The sequence below is a fragment of the Camelus dromedarius genome, unplaced genomic scaffold (genome assembly GCF_036321535.1).
Source record: "Camelus dromedarius isolate mCamDro1 unplaced genomic scaffold, mCamDro1.pat HAP1_SCAFFOLD_200, whole genome shotgun sequence".
Taxonomy (NCBI): Eukaryota; Metazoa; Chordata; class Mammalia; order Artiodactyla; family Camelidae; genus Camelus; species Camelus dromedarius.
In genome coordinates, this window is record NW_026989858.1 from 2,002,986 (window position 1) to 2,021,912 (window position 18,927).

The window sequence follows — 18,927 nt, forward strand, 5'->3', positions numbered from 1 at the left end:
ATATGTATGGAGTGGAGTTAGCAACTGAGAAGAAACTTTGTGTTCCCAACAAGCTAGGTGAAGGACGGCTTTCACACACACTTATCTCTCAGAACTGAGCATGTGGAGAGACGTTCGTTCATCTAGCAGAAAGGGAACGGGTTGCAGGAGAAACTTTTACTCTGGTTTCTCAGTCTGTTTCCTAGTGCCGGTTTGAAATTCCAGCAGTTTTCACTGTAAAACGGAGTTGGAGCTAGTACCTCCCCATATATGTGTATGGAGTGGAGTTTGCAACTGAAAAGAAACTTTGTGTTCCCAACAAGCTAGGTGAAGGACGGCTTTCACACACACTTATCTCTCAGAACTGAGCATGTGGAGAGACGTTCGTTCATCTAGCACAAAGGGAACGCGTTGCAGGGGAAACTTTTACTCTGGTTTCTCAGTCTGTTTCCTAGTGCCGGTTTGAAGTTCCAGCAGTTTTCACTGAAAAACCGAGTTGGAGCTAGTACCTCTCCATATATATGTATGGAGTGGAATTTACAAATGAAAAGAAGCTTTATGTTCCCAAAAAGCTAGGTGAAGGACGGCTTTCACACACACACATTTCTCAGAACTGAGCATGTGGAGAGACGTTCGTTCATCTAGCACAAAGGGAACAGGTTGCAGGAGAAACTTTTACTCTGGTTTCTCAGTCTGTTTCCTAGTGCCGGTTTGAAGTTCCTGCAGTTTTCACTGTAAAACCTGGTTGGAGCTTGTACCTTCCCATATATATGTATGGAGTGGAGTTTGCAACTGAAAAGAAACTTTGTGATCCCAACAAGCTAGGTGAAGGACGGCTTTCACACACACTTATCTCTCAGAACTGAGCATGTGGAGAGACGTTCGTTCATCTAGCAGAAAGGGAACGGGTTGCAGGAGAAACTTTTACTCTGGTTTCTCAGTCTGTTTCCTAGTGCCGGTTTGAACTTCCTGCAGTTTTCACTGTAAAACATGGTTGGAGCTAGTACCTCCCCATATATATGTATGGAGTGGAGTTTGCAACTGAAAAGAAACTTTGTGTTTCCAACAAGCTAGGTGAAGGACGGCTTTCACACACACATATCTCTCAGAACTGAGCATGTGGAGAGACGTTCGTTCATCTAGCACAAAGGGAACGTGAAGCAGGAGAAACTTTTACTCTGGTTTCTCAGTCTGTTTCCTAGTGCCGGTTTAAAGTTCCAGCAGTTTTCACTGTAAAACCGAGTTGGAGCTAGTACCTCCCCTTATATATGTATGGAGTGGAGTTTGCAACTGAAAAGAAACTTTGTGTTCCCAACAAGCTAGGTGAAGGACGGCTTTCACACACACTTATCTCTCAGAACTGAGCATGTGGAGAGACGTTCGTTCATCTAGCACAAAGGGAACGGGTTGCAGGAGAAACTTTTACTCTGGTTTCTCAGTCTGTTTCCTAGTGCAGTTATTAAGTTCCTGCAGTTTTCACTTTAAAACCGAGTTGGAGCTTGTACCTCCCCATATATATGTATGGAGTGGAGTTTGCAAGTGAAAAGAACTTTGTGTTCCCAACAAGCTAGGTGAAGGACGGCTTTCACACACACTTATCTCTCAGAACTGAGCTTGTGGAGAGACGTTCGTTCATGTAGCACAATGGGAACGGGTTGAAGGAGAAACTTTTACTCTGGTTTCTCAGTCTGTTTCCTAGTGCCGGTTTGAAGTTCCAGCAGTTTTCACTGTAAAACCGAGTTGGAGCTAGAACCTCCCCATATATATGTATGGAGTGGAGTTTGCAACTGAAAAGAAACTTTGTGTTCCCAACAAGCTAGGTGAAGGACGGCTTTCACACACACTTATCTCTCAGAACTGAGCATGTGGAGAGACGTTCGTTCATCTAGCTCAAAAGGAACGGGTTGCAGGAGAAACTTTTACTCTGGTTTCTCAGTCTGTTTCCTAGTGCCGGTTTGAAGTTCCTGCAGTTTTCACTGTAAAACCGAGTTGGAGCTAGTACCTCCCCATATATATGTATGGAGTGGAGTTTGCAACTGAAAAGAAACTTTGTGTTCCCAACAAGCTAGGTGAAGGACGGCTTTCACACACATTTATCTCTCAGAACTGTGCATGTGGAGAGACGTTCGTTCATCTAGCACAAAGGAAAGGGGTTGCAGGAGAAACTTTTACTCTGTTTTCTCAGTCTGTTTCCTAGTGCCGGTTTGAAGTTCATGCAGTTTTCACTGTAAAACCGAGTTGGAGCTAGTACCTCCCCATATATATGTATGGAGTGGAGTTTGCAACTGAAAAGAAACTTTGTGTTCCCAACAAGCTAGGTGAAGGACGGCTTTCACACACACTTATCTCTCAGAACTGAGCTTGTGGAGAGACGTTCGTTCATGTAGCACAAAAGGAACGGGTTCCAGGAGAAACTTTTACTCTGGTTTCTCAGTCTGTTTCCTAGTGCCGGTTTGAAGTTCCTGCAGTTTTAACTGTAAAACCGATTTGGAGCTATTACCTCCCCATATATAAGTATGGAGTGGAGTTTGTAACTGATAAGAAACTTTGTGTTCCCAACAAGCTAGGTGAAGGACTTCTTTCACACACACCTACCTCTCAGAACTGAACATGTGGAGAGACGTTCGTTCATCTAGCAAAAGGGGAACGGGTTGCAGGAGAAACTTTTACTCTGGTTTCTCAGTCTGTTTCCTAGTGCCGGTTTGAAGTTCCAGGAGTTTTCACTGTAAAACAGAGTTGGAGCTAGTACCTCCCCATATATATGTATGGAGTGGAGTTTACAAATGAAAAGAAACTTTATGTTCCCAAAAAGCTAGGTGAAGGACGGCTTTCACACACACACATCTCTCAGAACTGAGCATGTGGAGAGACGTTCGTTCATCTAGCACAAAGGGAACAGGTTGCAGGAGAAAATTTAACTCTGGTTTCTCAGTCTGTTTCCTACTGCCGGTTTTAAATTCCTGCAGTTTTCACTGTAAAACCTGGTTGGAGCTAGTACCTCCCCATATATATGTATGGAGTGGAGTTTGCAACTGAAAAGAAACTTTGTGTTCCCAACAAGCTAGGTGAAGGACGGCTTTCACACACACTTATCTCTCAGAACTGAGCATGTGGAGAGACGTTTGTTCATCTAGCACAAAGGGAACGGGTTGCAGGAGAAACTTTTACTATGGTTTCTCAGTCTGTTTCCTAGTGCCGGTTTGAAGTTCCTGCAGTTTTCACTGTAAAACCGAGTTGGAGCTAGTACCTCCCCATATATATGTATGGAGTGGAGTTTACAAATGAAAAGAAACTTTATGTTCCCAAAAATCTAGGTGAAGGACGGCTTTCACACACACACATCACTCAGAACTGAGCATGTGGAGAGACGTTCGTTCATCTAGCACAAAGGGAACAGGTTGCAGGAGAAACTTTTACTCTGGTTTCTCAGTCTGTTTCCTAGTGCCGGTTTGAAGTTCCTGCAGTTTTCACTGTAAAACCTGGTTGGAGATAGTACCTCCGCATATATATGTATGGAGTGGAGTTTGCAACTGAAAAGAAACTTTGTGTTCCCAACAAGCTAGGTGAAGGTTGGCTTTCACACACACTTATCTCTCAGAACTGAGCATGTGGAGAGACGTTCGTTCATCTAGCACAAAGGGAACGGTTTGCAGGAGAAACTTTTACTCTGGTTTCTCAGTCTGTTTCCTAGTGCCGGTTTGATGTTCCTGCAGTTTTCACTGTAAAACCGAGTTGGAGCTAGTACCTCCCCATATATATGTATGGAGTGGAGTTTGCAACTGAATAGAAACTTTGTGTTCCCAACAAGCTCGGTGAAGGACGGCTTTCACACACACTTATCTCTCAGAACTGAGCATGTGGAGAGACGTTCGTTCATCTAGCAGAAAGGGAACGGGTTGCAGGAGAAACTTTTACTCTGGTTTCTCAGTCTGTTTCCTAGTGCCGGTTTGAAATTCCAGCAGTTTTCACTGTAAAACGGAGTTGGAGCTAGTACCTCCCCATATATATGTATGGAGTGGAGTTTGCAACTGAAAAGAAACTTTGTGTTCCCAACAAGCTAGGTGAAGGACGGCTTTCACACACACTTATCTCTCAGAACTGAGCATGTGGAGAGACGTTCGTTCATCTACCACAAAGGGAACGGGTTGCAGGAGAAACTTTTACTCTGGTTTCTCAGTCTGTTTCCTAGTGCCGGTTTGAAGTTCCAGCAGTTTTCACTGTAAAACCGAGTTGGAGCTAGTACCTCTCCATATATATGTATGGATTGGAATTTACAAATGAAAAGAAGCTTTATGTTCCCAAAAAGCTAGGTGAAGGACGGCTTTCCCACACACACATTTCTCAGAACTGAGCATGTGGAGAGACGTTCGTTCATCTAGCACAAAGGGAACAGGTTGCAAGAGAAACTTTTTCTCTGGTTTCTCAGTCTGATTCCTAGTGCCGGTTTGAAGTTCCTGCAGTTTTCACTGTAAAACCTGGTTGGAGCTTGTACCTCCCCATATATATGTATGGAGTGGAGTTTGCAACTGAAAAGAAACTTTGTGATCCCAACAAGCTAGGTGAAGGACGGCTTTCACACACACTTATCTCTCAGAACTGAGCACGTGGAGAGACGTTCGTTCATCTAGCACAAAGGGAACGGGTTGCAGGAGAAACTTTTACTCTGGTTTCTCAGTCTGTTTCCTAGTGCCGGTTTGAAGTTCCTGCAGTTTTCACTGTAAAACATGGTTGGAGGTAGTACCTCCCCATATATATGTATGGAGTGGAGTTTGCAACTGAAAAGAAACTTTGTGTTTCCAACAAGCTAGGTGAAGGACGGCTTTCACACACACATATCTCTCAGAACTGAGCATGTGGAGAGACGTTCGTTCATCTAGCACAAAGGGAACGTGTTGCAGGAGAAACTTTTACTCTGGTTTCTCAGTCTGTTTCCTAGTGCCGGTTTGAAGTTCCAGCAGTTTTCAGTGTAAAACAGAGTTGGAGCTAGTACCTCCCCTTATATATGTATGGAGTGGGGTTTGCAACTGAAAAGAAACTTTGTGTTCCCAACAAGCTAGGTGAAGGACGGCTTTCACACACACTTATCTCTCAGAACTGAGCATGTGGAGAGACGTTCGTTCATCTAGCACAAAGGGAACGGGTTGCAGGAGAAACTTTTACTCTGGTTTCTCAGTCTGTTTCCTAGTGCCGGTTTTAAGTTCCTGCAGTTTTCACTGTAAAACCTGGTTGGAGCTAGTACCTCCCCATATATATGTATGGAGTGGAGTTTGCAGCTGAAAAGAAACTTTGTGTTCCCAACAAGCTAGGTGAAGGACGGCTTTCACACACACTTATCTCTCAGAACTGAGCATGTGGAGAGACGTTTGTTCATCTAGCACAAAGGGAACGGGTTGCAGGAGAAACTATTACTATGATTTCTCAGTCTGTTTCCTAGTGCCGGTTTGAAGTTCCTGCAGTTTTCACTGTAAAACCGAGTTGGAGCTAGTACCTCCCCATATATATGTATGGAGTGGAGTTTACAAATGAAAAGAAACTTTATGTTCCCAAAAATCTAGGTGAAGGACGGCTTTCACACACACACATCACTCAGAACTGAGCATGTGGAGAGACGTTCGTTCATCTAGCACAAAGGGAACAGGTTGCAGGAGAAACTTTTACTCTGGTTTCTCAGTCTGTTTCCTAGTGCCGGTTTGAAGTTCCTGCAGTTTTCACTGTAAAACCTGGTTGGAGATAGTACCTCCGCATATATATGTATGGAGTGGAGTTTGCAACTGAAAAGAAACTTTGTGTTCCCAACAAGCTAGGTGAAGGTTGGCTTTCACACACACTTATCTCTCAGAACTGAGCATGTGGAGAGACGTTCGTTCATCTAGCACAAAGGGAACGGTTTGCAGGAGAAACTTTTACTCTGGTTTCTCAGTCTGTTTCCTAGTGCCGGTTTGATGTTCCTGCAGTTTTCACTGTAAAACCGAGTTGGAGCTAGTACCTCCCCATATATATGTATGGAGTGGAGTTTGCAACTGAATAGAAACTTTGTGTTCCCAACAAGCTCGGTGAAGGACGGCTTTCACACACACTTATCTCTCAGAACTGAGCATGTGGAGAGACGTTCGTTCATCTAGCAGAAAGGGAACGGGTTGCAGGAGAAACTTTTACTCTGGTTTCTCAGTCTGTTTCCTAGTGCCGGTTTGAAATTCCAGCAGTTTTCACTGTAAAACGGAGTTGGAGCTAGTACCTCCCCATATATATGTATGGAGTGGAGTTTGCAACTGAAAAGAAACTTTGTGTTCCCAACAAGCTAGGTGAAGGACGGCTTTCACACACACTTATCTCTCAGAACTGAGCATGTGGAGAGACGTTCGTTCATCTACCACAAAGGGAACGGGTTGCAGGAGAAACTTTTACTCTGGTTTCTCAGTATGTTTCCTAGTGCCGGTTTGAAGTTCCAGCAGTTTTCACTGTAAAACCGAGTTGGAGCTAGTACCTCTCCATATATATGTATGGAGTGGAATTTACAAATGAAAAGAAGCTTTATGTTCCCAAAAAGCTAGGTGAAGGACGGCTTTCCCACACACACATTTCTCAGAACTGAGCATGTGGAGAGACGTTCGTTCATCTAGCACAAAGGGAACAGGTTGCAGGAGAAACTTTTTCTCTGGTTTCTCAGTCTGATTCCTAGTGCCGGTTTGAAGTTCCTGCAGTTTTCACTGTAAAACCTGGTTGGAGCTTGTACTCCCCATATATATGTATGGAGTGGAGTTTGCAACTGAAAAGAAACTTTGTGATCCCAACAAGCTAGGTGAAGGACGGCTTTCACACACACTTATCTCTCAGAACTGAGCACGTGGAGAGACGTTCGTTCATCTAGCACAAAGGGAACGGGTTGCAGGAGAAACTTTTACTCTGGTTTCTCAGTCTGTTTCCTAGTGCCGGTTTGAAGTTCCTGCAGTTTTCACTGTAAAACATGGTTGGAGGTAGTACCTCCCCATATATATGTATGGAGTGGAGTTTGCAACTGAAAAGAAACTTTGTGTTTCCAACAAGCTAGGTGAAGGACGGCTTTCACACACACATATCTCTCAGAACTGAGCATGTGGAGAGACGTTCGTTCATCTAGCACAAAGGGAACGTGTTGCAGGAGAAACTTTTACTCTGGTTTCTCAGTCTGTTTCCTAGTGCCGGTTTGAAGTTCCAGCAGTTTTCAGTGTAAAACAGAGTTGGAGCTAGTACCTCCCCTTATATATGTATGGAGTGGGGTTTGCAACTGAAAAGAAACTTTGTGTTCCCAACAAGCTAGGTGAAGGACGGCTTTCACACACACTTATCTCTCAGAACTGAGCATGTGGAGAGACGTTCGTTCATCTAGCACAAAGGGAACGGGTTGCAGGAGAAACTTTTACTCTGGTTTCTCAGTCTGTTTCCTAGTGCCGGTATTAAGTTCCTGCAGTTTTCACTGTAAAAGCGATTTGGAGCTAGTACCTCCCCATATATATGTATGGAGTGGAGTTTGCAACTGAAAAGAAACTTTGTGTTCCCAACAAGCTAGGTGAAGGACGGCTTTCACACACATTTATCTCTCAGAACTGAGCATGTGGAGAGACGTTCGTTCATCTAGCACAAATGGAACGGGTTGCAGGAGAAACTTTTACTCTGGTTTCTCAGTCTGTTTCCTAGTGCCGGTTTGAAGTTCCAGCAGTTTTCACTGTAAAACCGAGTTGGAGCTAGTACCTCCACATATATTTGTATGGAGTGGAGTTTGCAACTGAAAAGAAACTTTGTGTTCCCAACAAGCTAGGTGAAGGACGGCTTTCACACACACTTATCTCTCAGAACTGAGCATGTGGAGAGACGTTCGTTCATCTAGCACAAAGGGAACGGGTTGCAGGAGAAACTTTTACTCTGGTTTCTCAGTCTGTTTCCTAGTGCCGGTTTGAAGTTCCAGCAGTTTTCACTGTAAAACCGAGTTGGAGCTAGTACCTCCGCATATATATGAATGGAGTGGAATTTACAAATGAAAAGAAACTTTATGTTGCCAAAAAGCTAGGTGAAGGACGGCTTTCACACACACACATCTCTCAGAACTGAGCATGTGGAGAGACGTTCGTTCATCTAGCACAAAGGGAACAGGTTGCAGGAGAAACTTTTACTCTGGTTTCTCAGTCTGTTTCCTAGTGCCGGTTTGAAGTTCCTGCAGTTTTCACTGTAAAACCTGGTTGGAGCTTGTACCTCCCCATATATATGTATGGAGTGGAGTTTGCAACTGAAAAGAGACTTTGTGTTCCCAAGAAGTTAGGTGAAGGACGGCTTTCACACACACTTATCTCTCAGAACTGAGCATGTGGAGAGACGTTCGTTCATCTAGCAGAAAGGGAACGGGTTGCAGGAGAAACTTATACTCTGGTTTCTCAGTCTGTTTCCTACTGCCGGTTTGAAGTTCCAGCAGTTTTCACTGTAAAACCGAGTTGGAGCTAGTACCTCCCCATATATATGCATGGAGTGGAGTTTGCATCTGAAAAGAAACTTTGTGTTCCCAACAAGCTAGGTGAAGGACGGCTTTCACACACACTTATCTCTCAGAACTGAGCATGTGGAGAGACGTTCGTTCATCTAGCACAAAGGAAGGGGTTGCAGGGGAAACTTTTACTCTGGTTTCTCAGTCTGTTTCCTAGTGCCGGTTTGAAGTTCCTGCAGTTTTCACTGTAAAACCGAGTTGGAGCTAGTACCTCCCCATATATATGTATGGAGTGGAGTTTACAAATGAAAAGAAACTTTATGTTCCCAAAAATCTAGGTGAAGGACGGCTTTCACACACACACATCACTCAGAACTGAGCATGTGGAGAGACGTTCGTTCATCTAGCACAAAGGGAACAGGTTGCAGGAGAAACTTTTACTCTGGTTTCTCAGTCTGTTTCCTAGTGCCGGTTTGAAGTTCCTGCAGTTTTCTCTGTAAAACCTGGTTGGAGATAGTACCTCCGCATATATATGTATGGAGTGGAGTTTGCAACTGAAAAGAAACTTTGTGTTCCCAACAAGCTAGGTGAAGGTTGGCTTTCACACACACTTATCTCTCAGAACTGAGCATGTGGAGAGACGTTCGTTCATCTAGCACAAAGGGAACGGTTTGCAGGAGAAACTTTTACTCTGGTTTCTCAGTCTGTTTCCTAGTGCCGGTTTGATGTTCCTGCAGTTTTCACTGTAAAACCGAGTTGGAGCTAGTACCTCCCCATATATATGTATGGAGTGGAGTTTGCAACTGAATAGAAACTTTGTGTTCCCAACAAGCTCGGTGAAGGACGACTTTCACACACACTTATCTCTCAGAACTGAGCATGTGGAGAGACGTTCGTTCATCTAGCAGAAAGGGAACGGGTTGCAGGAGAAACTTTTACTCTGGTTTCTCAGTCTGTTTCCTAGTGCCGGTTTGAAATTCCAGCAGTTTTCACTGTAAAACGGAGTTGGAGCTAGTACCTCCCCATATATATGTATGGAGTGGAGTTTGCAACTGAAAAGAAACTTTGTGTTCCCAACAAGCTAGGTGAAGGACGGCTTTCACACACATTTATCTCTCAGAACTGAGCATGTGGAGAGACGTTCGTTCATCTACCACAAAGGGAACGGGTTGCAGGAGAAACTTTTACTCTGGTTTCTCAGTCTGTTTCCTAGTGCCGGTTTGAAGTTCCAGCAGTTTTCACTGTAAAACCGAGTTGGAGCTAGTACCTCTCCATATATATGTATGGAGTGGAATTTACAAATGAAAAGAAGCTTTATGTTCCCAAAAAGCTAGGTGAAGGACGGCTTTCCCACACACACATTTCTCAGAACTGAGCATGTGGAGAGACGTTCGTTCATCTAGCACAAAGGGAACAGGTTGCAAGAGAAACTTTTTCTCTGGTTTCTCAGTCTGATTCCTAGTGCCGGTTTGAATTTCCTGCAGTTTTCACTGTAAAACCTGGTTGGAGCTTGTACCTCCCCATATATATGTATGGAGTGGAGTTTGCAACTGAAAAGAAACTTTGTGATCCCAACAAGCTAGGTGAAGGACGGCTTTCACACACACTTATCTCTCAGAACTGAGCACGTGGAGAGACGTTCGTTCATCTAGCACAAAGGGAACGGGTTGCAGGAGAAACTTTTACTCTGGTTTCTCAGTCTGTTTCCTAGTGCCGGTTTGAAGTTCCTGCAGTTTTCACTGTAAAACATGGTTGGAGGTAGTACCTCCCCATATATATGTATGGAGTGGAGTTTGCAACTGAAAAGAAACTTTGTGTTTCCAACAAGCTAGGTGAAGGACGGCTTTCACACACACATATCTCTCAGAACTGAGCATGTGGAGAGACGTTCGTTCATCTAGCACAAAGGGAACGTGTTGCAGGAGAAACTTTTACTCTGGTTTCTCAGTCTGTTTCCTAGTGCCGGTTTGAAGTTCCAGCAGTTTTCAGTGTAAAACAGAGTTGGAGCTAGTACCTCCCCTTATATATGTATGGAGTGGGGTTTGCAACTGAAAAGAAACTTTGTGTTCCCAACAAGCTAGGTGAAGGACGGCTTTCACACACACTTATCTCTCAGAACTGAGCATGTGGAGAGACGTTCGTTCATCTAGCACAAAGGGAACGGGTTGCAGGAGAAACTTTTACTCTGGTTTCTCAGTCTGTTTCCTAGTGCCGGTTTTAAGTTCCTGCAGTTTTCACTGTAAAACCTGGTTGGAGCTAGTACCTCCCCATATATATGTATGGAGTGGAGTTTGCAGCTGAAAAGAAACTTTGTGTTCCCAACAAGCTAGGTGAAGGACGGCTTTCACACACACTTATCTCTCAGAACTGAGCATGTGGAGAGACGTTTGTTCATCTAGCACAAAGGGAACGGGTTGCAGGAGAAACTATTACTATGATTTCTCAGTCTGTTTCCTAGTGCCGGTTTGAAGTTCCTGCAGTTTTCACTGTAAAACCGAGTTGGAGCTAGTACCTCCCCATATATATGTATGGAGTGGAGTTTACAAATGAAAAGAAACTTTATGTTCCCAAAAATCTAGGTGAAGGACGGCTTTCACACACACACATCACTCAGAACTGAGCATGTGGAGAGACGTTCGTTCATCTAGCACAAAGGGAACAGGTTGCAGGAGAAACTTTTACTCTGGTTTCTCAGTCTGTTTCCTAGTGCCGGTTTGAAGTTCCTGCAGTTTTCACTGTAAAACCTGGTTGGAGATAGTACCTCCGCATATATATGTATGGAGTGGAGTTTGCAACTGAAAAGAAACTTTGTGTTCCCAACAAGCTAGGTGAAGGTTGGCTTTCACACACACTTATCTCTCAGAACTGAGCATGTGGAGAGACGTTCGTTCATCTAGCACAAAGGGAACGGTTTGCAGGAGAAACTTTTACTCTGGTTTCTCAGTCTGTTTCCTAGTGCCGGTTTGATGTTCCTGCAGTTTTCACTGTAAAACCGAGTTGGAGCTAGTACCTCCCCATATATATGTATGGAGTGGAGTTTGCAACTGAATAGAAACTTTGTGTTCCCAACAAGCTCGGTGAAGGACGGCTTTCACACACACTTATCTCTCAGAACTGAGCATGTGGAGAGACGTTCGTTCATCTAGCAGAAAGGGAACGGGTTGCAGGAGAAACTTTTACTCTGGTTTCTCAGTCTGTTTCCTAGTGCCGGTTTGAAATTCCAGCAGTTTTCACTGTAAAACGGAGTTGGAGCTAGTACCTCCCCATATATATGTATGGAGTGGAGTTTGCAACTGAAAAGAAACTTTGTGTTCCCAACAAGCTAGGTGAAGGACGGCTTTCACACACACTTATCTCTCAGAACTGAGCATGTGGAGAGACGTTCGTTCATCTACCACAAAGGGAACGGGTTGCAGGAGAAACTTTTACTCTGGTTTCTCAGTATGTTTCCTAGTGCCGGTTTGAAGTTCCAGCAGTTTTCACTGTAAAACCGAGTTGGAGCTAGTACTTCTCCATATATATGTATGGAGTGGAATTTACAAATGAAAAGAAGCTTTATGTTCCCAAAAAGCTAGGTGAAGGACGGCTTTCCCACACACACATTTCTCAGAACTGAGCATGTGGAGAGACGTTCGTTCATCTAGCACAAAGGGAACAGGTTGCAGGAGAAACTTTTTCTCTGGTTTCTCAGTCTGATTCCTAGTGCCGGTTTGAAGTTCCTGCAGTTTTCACTGTAAAACCTGGTTGGAGCTTGTACTCCCCATATATATGTATGGAGTGGAGTTTGCAACTGAAAAGAAACTTTGTGATCCCAACAAGCTAGGTGAAGGACGGCTTTCACACACACTTATCTCTCAGAACTGAGCACGTGGAGAGACGTTCGTTCATCTAGCACAAAGGGAACGGGTTGCAGGAGAAACTTTTACTCTGGTTTCTCAGTCTGTTTCCTAGTGCCGGTTTGAAGTTCCTGCAGTTTTCACTGTAAAACATGGTTGGAGGTAGTACCTCCCCATATATATGTATGGAGTGGAGTTTGCAACTGAAAAGAAACTTTGTGTTTCCAACAAGCTAGGTGAAGGACGGCTTTCACACACACATATCTCTCAGAACTGAGCATGTGGAGAGACGTTCGTTCATCTAGCACAAAGGGAACGTGTTGCAGGAGAAACTTTTACTCTGGATTCTCAGTCTGTTTCCTAGTGCCGGTTTGAAGTTCCAGCAGTTTTCAGTGTAAAACAGAGTTGGAGCTAGTACCTCCCCATATATATGTATGGAGTGGGGTTTGCAACTGAAAAGAAACTTTGTGTTCCCAACAAGCTAGGTGAAGGACGGCTTTCACACACACTTATCTCTCAGAACTGAGCATGTGGAGAGACGTTCGTTCATCTAGCACAAAGGGAACGGGTTGCAGGAGAAACTTTTACTCTGGTTTCTCAGTCTGTTTCCTAGTGCCGGTATTAAGTTCCTGCAGTTTTCACTGTAAAAGCGATTTGGAGCTAGTACCTCCCCATATATATGTATGGAGTGGAGTTTGCAACTGAAAAGAAACTTTGTGTTCCCAACAAGCTAGGTGAAGGACGGCTTTCACACACATTTATCTCTCAGAACTGAGCATGTGGAGAGACGTTCGTTCATCTAGCACAAATGGAACGGGTTGCAGGAGAAACTTTTACTCTGGTTTCTCAGTCTGTTTCCTAGTGCCGGTTTGAAGTTCCAGCAGTTTTCACTGTAAAACCGAGTTGGAGCTAGTACCTCCACATATATTTGTATGGAGTGGAGTTTGCAACTGAAAAGAAACTTTGTGTTCCCAACAAGCTAGGTGAAGGACGGCTTTCACACACACTTATCTCTCAGAACTGAGCATGTGGAGAGACGTTCGTTCATCTAGCACAAAGGGAACGGGTTGCAGGAGAAACTTTTACTCTGGTTTCTCAGTCTGTTTCCTAGTGCCGGTTTGAAGTTCCAGCAGTTTTCACTGTAAAACCGAGTTGGAGCTAGTACCTCCCCATATATATGAATGGAGTGGAATTTACAAATGAAAAGAAACTTTATGTTGCCAAAAAGCTAGGTGAAGGACGGCTTTCACACACACACATCTCTCAGAACTGAGCATGTGGAGAGACGTTCGTTCATCTAGCACAAAGGGAACAGGTTGCAGGAGAAACTTTTACTCTGGTTTCTCAGTCTGTTTCCTAGTGCCGGTTTGAAGTTCCTGCAGTTTTCACTGTAAAACCTGGTTGGAGCTTGTACCTCCCCATATATATGTATGGAGTGGAGTTTGCAACTGAAAAGAGACTTTGTGTTCCCAAGAAGTTAGGTGAAGGACGGCTTTCACACACACTTATCTCTCAGAACTGAGCATGTGGAGAGACGTTCGTTCATCTAGCAGAAAGGGAACGGGTTGCAGGAGAAACTTATACTCTGGTTTCTCAGTCTGTTTCCTACTGCCGGTTTGAAGTTCCAGCAGTTTTCACTGTAAAACCGAGTTGGAGCTAGTACCTCCCCATATATATGCATGGAGTGGAGTTTGCATCTGAAAAGAAACTTTGTGTTCCCAACAAGCTAGGTGAAGGACGGCTTTCACACACACTTATCTCTCAGAACTGAGCATGTGGAGAGACGTTCGTTCATCTAGCACAAAGGAAGGGGTTGCAGGGGAAACTTTTACTCTGGTTTCTCAGTCTGTTTCCTAGTGCCGGTTTGAAGTTCCTGCAGTTTTCACTGTAAAACCGATTTGGAGCTAGTACCTCCCCATATATATGTATGGAGTGGAGTTTGCAACTGAAAAGAAACTTTGTGTTCCCAACAAGCTAGGTGAAGGACGGCTTTCACACACACTTATCTCTCAGAACTGAGCATGTGGAGAAAAGTTCGTTCATCTAGCACAATGGGAACGGGTTGCAGGGGAAACTTTTACTCTGGGTTCTCAGTCTGTTTCCTAGTGCCGGTTTGAAGTTCCAGCAGTTTTCACTGTAAAACCGAGTTGGAGCTATTACCTCCCCTTATATATGTATGGATTGGAGTTTGCAACTGAAAAGAAACTTTGTGTTCCCAACAAGCTAGGTGAAGGACGGCTTTCACACACAATTATCTCTCAGAACTGAGCATGTGGAGAGAAGTTCGTTCATCTAGCACAAAGGGAACGGGTTGCAGGAGAAACTTTTACTCTGGTTTCTCAGTCTGTTTCGTAGTGCCGGTATTAAGTTCCTGCATTTTTCACTGTAATACCGATTTGGAGCTAGTACCTCCCCATATATATGTATGGAGTGGAGTTAGCAACTGAAAAGAAACTTTGTGTTCCCAACAAGCTAGGTGAAGGACGGCTTTCACAGACACTTATCTCTCAGAACTGAGCATGTGGAGAGACGTTCGTTCATCTAGCACAAAGGGAACGGGTTGCAGGAGAAATTTTACTCTGGTTTCTCAGTCTGATTCCTAGTGCCGGTTTGAAGTTCCAGCAGTTTTCACTGTAAAACCGAGTTGGAGCTAGTACCTCCCCATATATATGTATGGAGTGGAGTTTGCAAATGAAAAGAAACTTTGTGTTCCCAACAAGCTAGGTGAAGGACGGCTTTCACACACACTTTTCTCTCAGAACTGAGCATGTGGAGAGACGTTCGTTCATCTAGCACAAAGGGAACGGGTTGCAGGAAAAACTTTTACTCTGGTTTCTCAGTCTTTTTCCTAGTGCCGGTTTGAAGTTCCTGCAGTTTTCACTGTAAAACCGATTTGGAGCTAGTACCTCCCCATATATATGTATGGAGTGGAGTTTGCAACTGAAAAGAAACTTTGTGTTCCCAACAAGCTAGGTGAAGGACGGCTTTCACACACACTTATCTCTCAGAACTGAGCATGTGGAGAGACGTTCGTTCATCTAGCACAAAGGGAACGGGTTGCAGGAGAAACTTTTACTCTGGTTTCTCAGTCTGTTTCCTAGTGCCGGTTTGAAGTTCCTGCAGTTTTCACTGTAAAACCTGGGTGGAACTTGTACCTCCCCATATATATGTATGGAGTGGAGTTTGCAACTGAAAAGAAACTTTGTGTTCCCAACAAGCTAGGTGAAGGTTGGCTTTCACACACACTTATCTCTCAGAACTGAGCATGTGGAGAGACGTTCGTTCATCTAGCACAAAGGGAACGGTTTGCAGGAGAAACTTTTACTCTGGTTTCTCAGTGTGTTTCCTAGTGCCGGTTTGATGTTCCTGCAGTTTTCACTGTAAAACCGATTTGGAGCTAGTACCTCCCCATATATATGTATGGAGTGGAGTTTGCAACTGAAAAGAAACTTTGTGTTCCCAACAAGCTCGGTGAAGGACGGCTTTCACACACACTTATCTCTCAGAACTGAGCATGTGGAGAGACGTTCGTTCATCTAGCAGAAAGGGAACGGGTTGCAGGAGAAACTTTTACTCTGGTTTCTCAGTCTGTTTCCTAGTGCCGGTTTGAAATTCCAGCAGTTTTCACTGTAAAACGGAGTTGGAGCTAGTACCTCCCCATATATATGTATGGAGTGGAGTTTGCAACTGAAAAGAAACTTTGTGTTCCCAAAAAGCTAGGTGAAGGACGGCTTTCACACACACTTATCTCTCAGAACTGAGCATGTGGAGAGACGTTCGTTCATCTACCACAAAGGGAACGGGTTGCAGGAGAAACTTTTACTCTGGTTTCTCAGTCTGTTTCCTAGTGCCGGTTTGAAGTTCCAGCAGTTTTCACTGTAAAACCGAGTTGGAGCTAGTACCTCTCCATATATACGTATGGAGTGGAATTTACAAATGAAAAGAAGCTTTATGTTCCCAAAAAGCTAGGTGAATGACGGCTTTCACACACACACATTTCTCAGAACTGAGCATGTGGAGAGACGTTCGTTCATCTAGCACAAAGGGAACAGGTTGCAGGAGAAACTTTTTCTCTGGTTTCTCAGTCTGATTCCTAGTGCCGGTTTGAAGTTCCTGCAGTTTTCACTGTAAAACCTGGTTGGAGCTTGTACCTCCCCATATATATGTATGGAGTGGAGTTTGCAACTGAAAAGAAACTTTGTGATCCCAACAAGCTAGGTGAAGGACGGCTTTCACACACACTTATCTCTCAGAAATGAGCACGTGGAGAGACGTTCGTTCATCTAGCACAAAGGGAACGGGTTGCAGGAGAAACTTTTACTCTGGTTTCTCAGTCTGTTTCCTAGTGCCGGTTTGAAGTTCCTGCAGTTTTCACTGTAAAACATGGTTGGAGCTAGTACCTCCCCATATATATGTATGGAGTGGAGTTTGCAACTGAAAAGAAACTTTGTGTTTCCAACAAGCTAGGTGAAGGACGGCTTTCACACACACATATCTCTCAGAACTGAGCATGTGGAGAGACGTTCGTTCATCTAGCACAAAGGGAACGTGTTGCAGGAGAAACTTTTACTCTGGTTTCTCAGTCTGTTTCCTAGTGCCGGTTTGAAGTTCCAGCAGTTTTCAGTGTAAAACAGAGTTGGAGCTAGTACCTCCCCTTATATATGTATGGAGTGGGGTTTGCAACTGAAAAGAAACTTTGTGTTCCCAACAAGCTAGGTGAAGGACGGCTTTCACACACACTTATCTCTCAGAACTGAGCATGTGGAGAGACGTTCGTTCATCTAGCACAAAGGGAACGGGTTGCAGGAGAAACTTTTACTCTGGTTTCTCAGTCTGTTTCCTAGTGCCGGTATTAAGTTCCTGCAGTTTTCACTGTAAAACCGATTTGGAGCTAGTACCTCCCCATATATATGTATGGAGTGGAGTTTGCAACTGAAAAGAAACTTTGTGTTCCCAACAAGCTAGGTGAAGGACGGCTTTCACACACATTTATCTCTCAGAACTGAGCATGTGGAGAGACGTTCGTTCATCTAGCACAAATGGAACGGGTTGCAGGAGAAACTTTTACTCTGGTTTCTCAGTCTGTTTCCTAGTGCCGGTTTGAAGTTCCAGCAGTTTTCACTGTAAAACCGAGTTGGAGCTAGTACCTCCACATATATTTGTATGGAGTGGAGTTTGCAACTGAAAAGAAACTTTGTGTTCCCAACAAGCTAGGTGAAGGACGGCTTTCACACACACTTATCTCTCAGAACTGAGCATGTGGAGAGACGTTCGTTCATCTAGCACAAATGGAACGGGTTGCAGGAAAAACTTTTACTCTGGTTTCTCAGTCTGTTTCCTAGTGCCGGTTTTAAGTTCCTGCAGTTTTCACTGTAAAACCGATTTGGAGCTAGTACCTCCCCATATATATGTATGGAGTGGAGTTTGCAACTGAAAAGAAACTTTGTGTTCCCAACAAGCTAGGTGAAGAACGGCTTTCACACACACTTATCTCTCAGAACTGAGCATGTGGAGAGACGTTCGTTCATCTAGCACAAAGGGAACGGGTTGCAGGAGAAACTTTTACTCTGGTTTCTCAGTCTGTTTCCTAGTGCCGGTTTGAAGTTCCAGCAGTTTTCACTGTAAAACCGAGTTGGAGCTAGTACCTCCCCATATATATGAATGGAGTGGAATTTACAAATGAAAAGAAACTTTATGTTCCCAAAAAGCTAGGTGAAGGACGGCTTTCACACACACACATCTCTCAGAACTGAGCATGTGGAGAGACGTTCGTTCATCTAGCACAAAGGGAACAGGTTGCAGGAGAAACTTTTACTCTGGTTTCTCAGTCTGTTTCCTAGTGCCGGTTTGAAGTTCCTGCAGTTTTCACTGTAAAACCTGGTTGGAGCTTGTACCTCCCCATATATATGTATGTAGTGGAGTTTGCAACTGAAAAGAGACTTTGTGTTCCCAAGAAGTTAGGTGAAGGACGGCTTTCACACACACATATTTCTCAGAACTGAGCATGTGGAGAGACGTTCGTTCATCTAGCAGAAAGGGAACGGGTTGCAGGAGAAACTTATACTCTGGTTTCTCAGTCTGTTTCCTAGTGCCGGTTTGAAGTTCCAGCAGTTTTCACTGTAAAAACGAGTTGGAGCTAGTACCTAGCCATATATATGCATGGAGTGGAGTTTGCATCTGAAAAGAAACTTTGTGTTCCCAACAAGCTAGGTGAAGGTTGGCTTTCACACACACTTATCTCTCAGAACTGAGCATGTGGAGAGACGTTCGTTCATCTAGCACAAAGGGAACGGGTTGCAGGAGAAACTTTTACTCTGGTTTCTCAGTCTGTTTCCTAGTGCCGGTTTGAAGTTCCAGCAGTTTTCACTGTAAAACCGAGTTGGAGCTAGTACCTCCCCATATATATGAATGGAGTGGAATTTACAAATGAAAAGAAACTTTATGTTCCCAAAAAGCTAGGTGAAGGACGGCTTTCACACACACACATCTCTCAGAACTGAGCATGTGGAGAGACGTTCGTTCATCTAGCACAAAGGGAACAGGTTGCAGGAGAAACTTTTACTCTGGTTTCTCAGTCTGTTTCCTAGTGCCGGTTTGAAGTTCCTGCAGTTTTCACTGTAAAACCTGGTTGGAGCTTGTACCTCCCCATATATATGTATG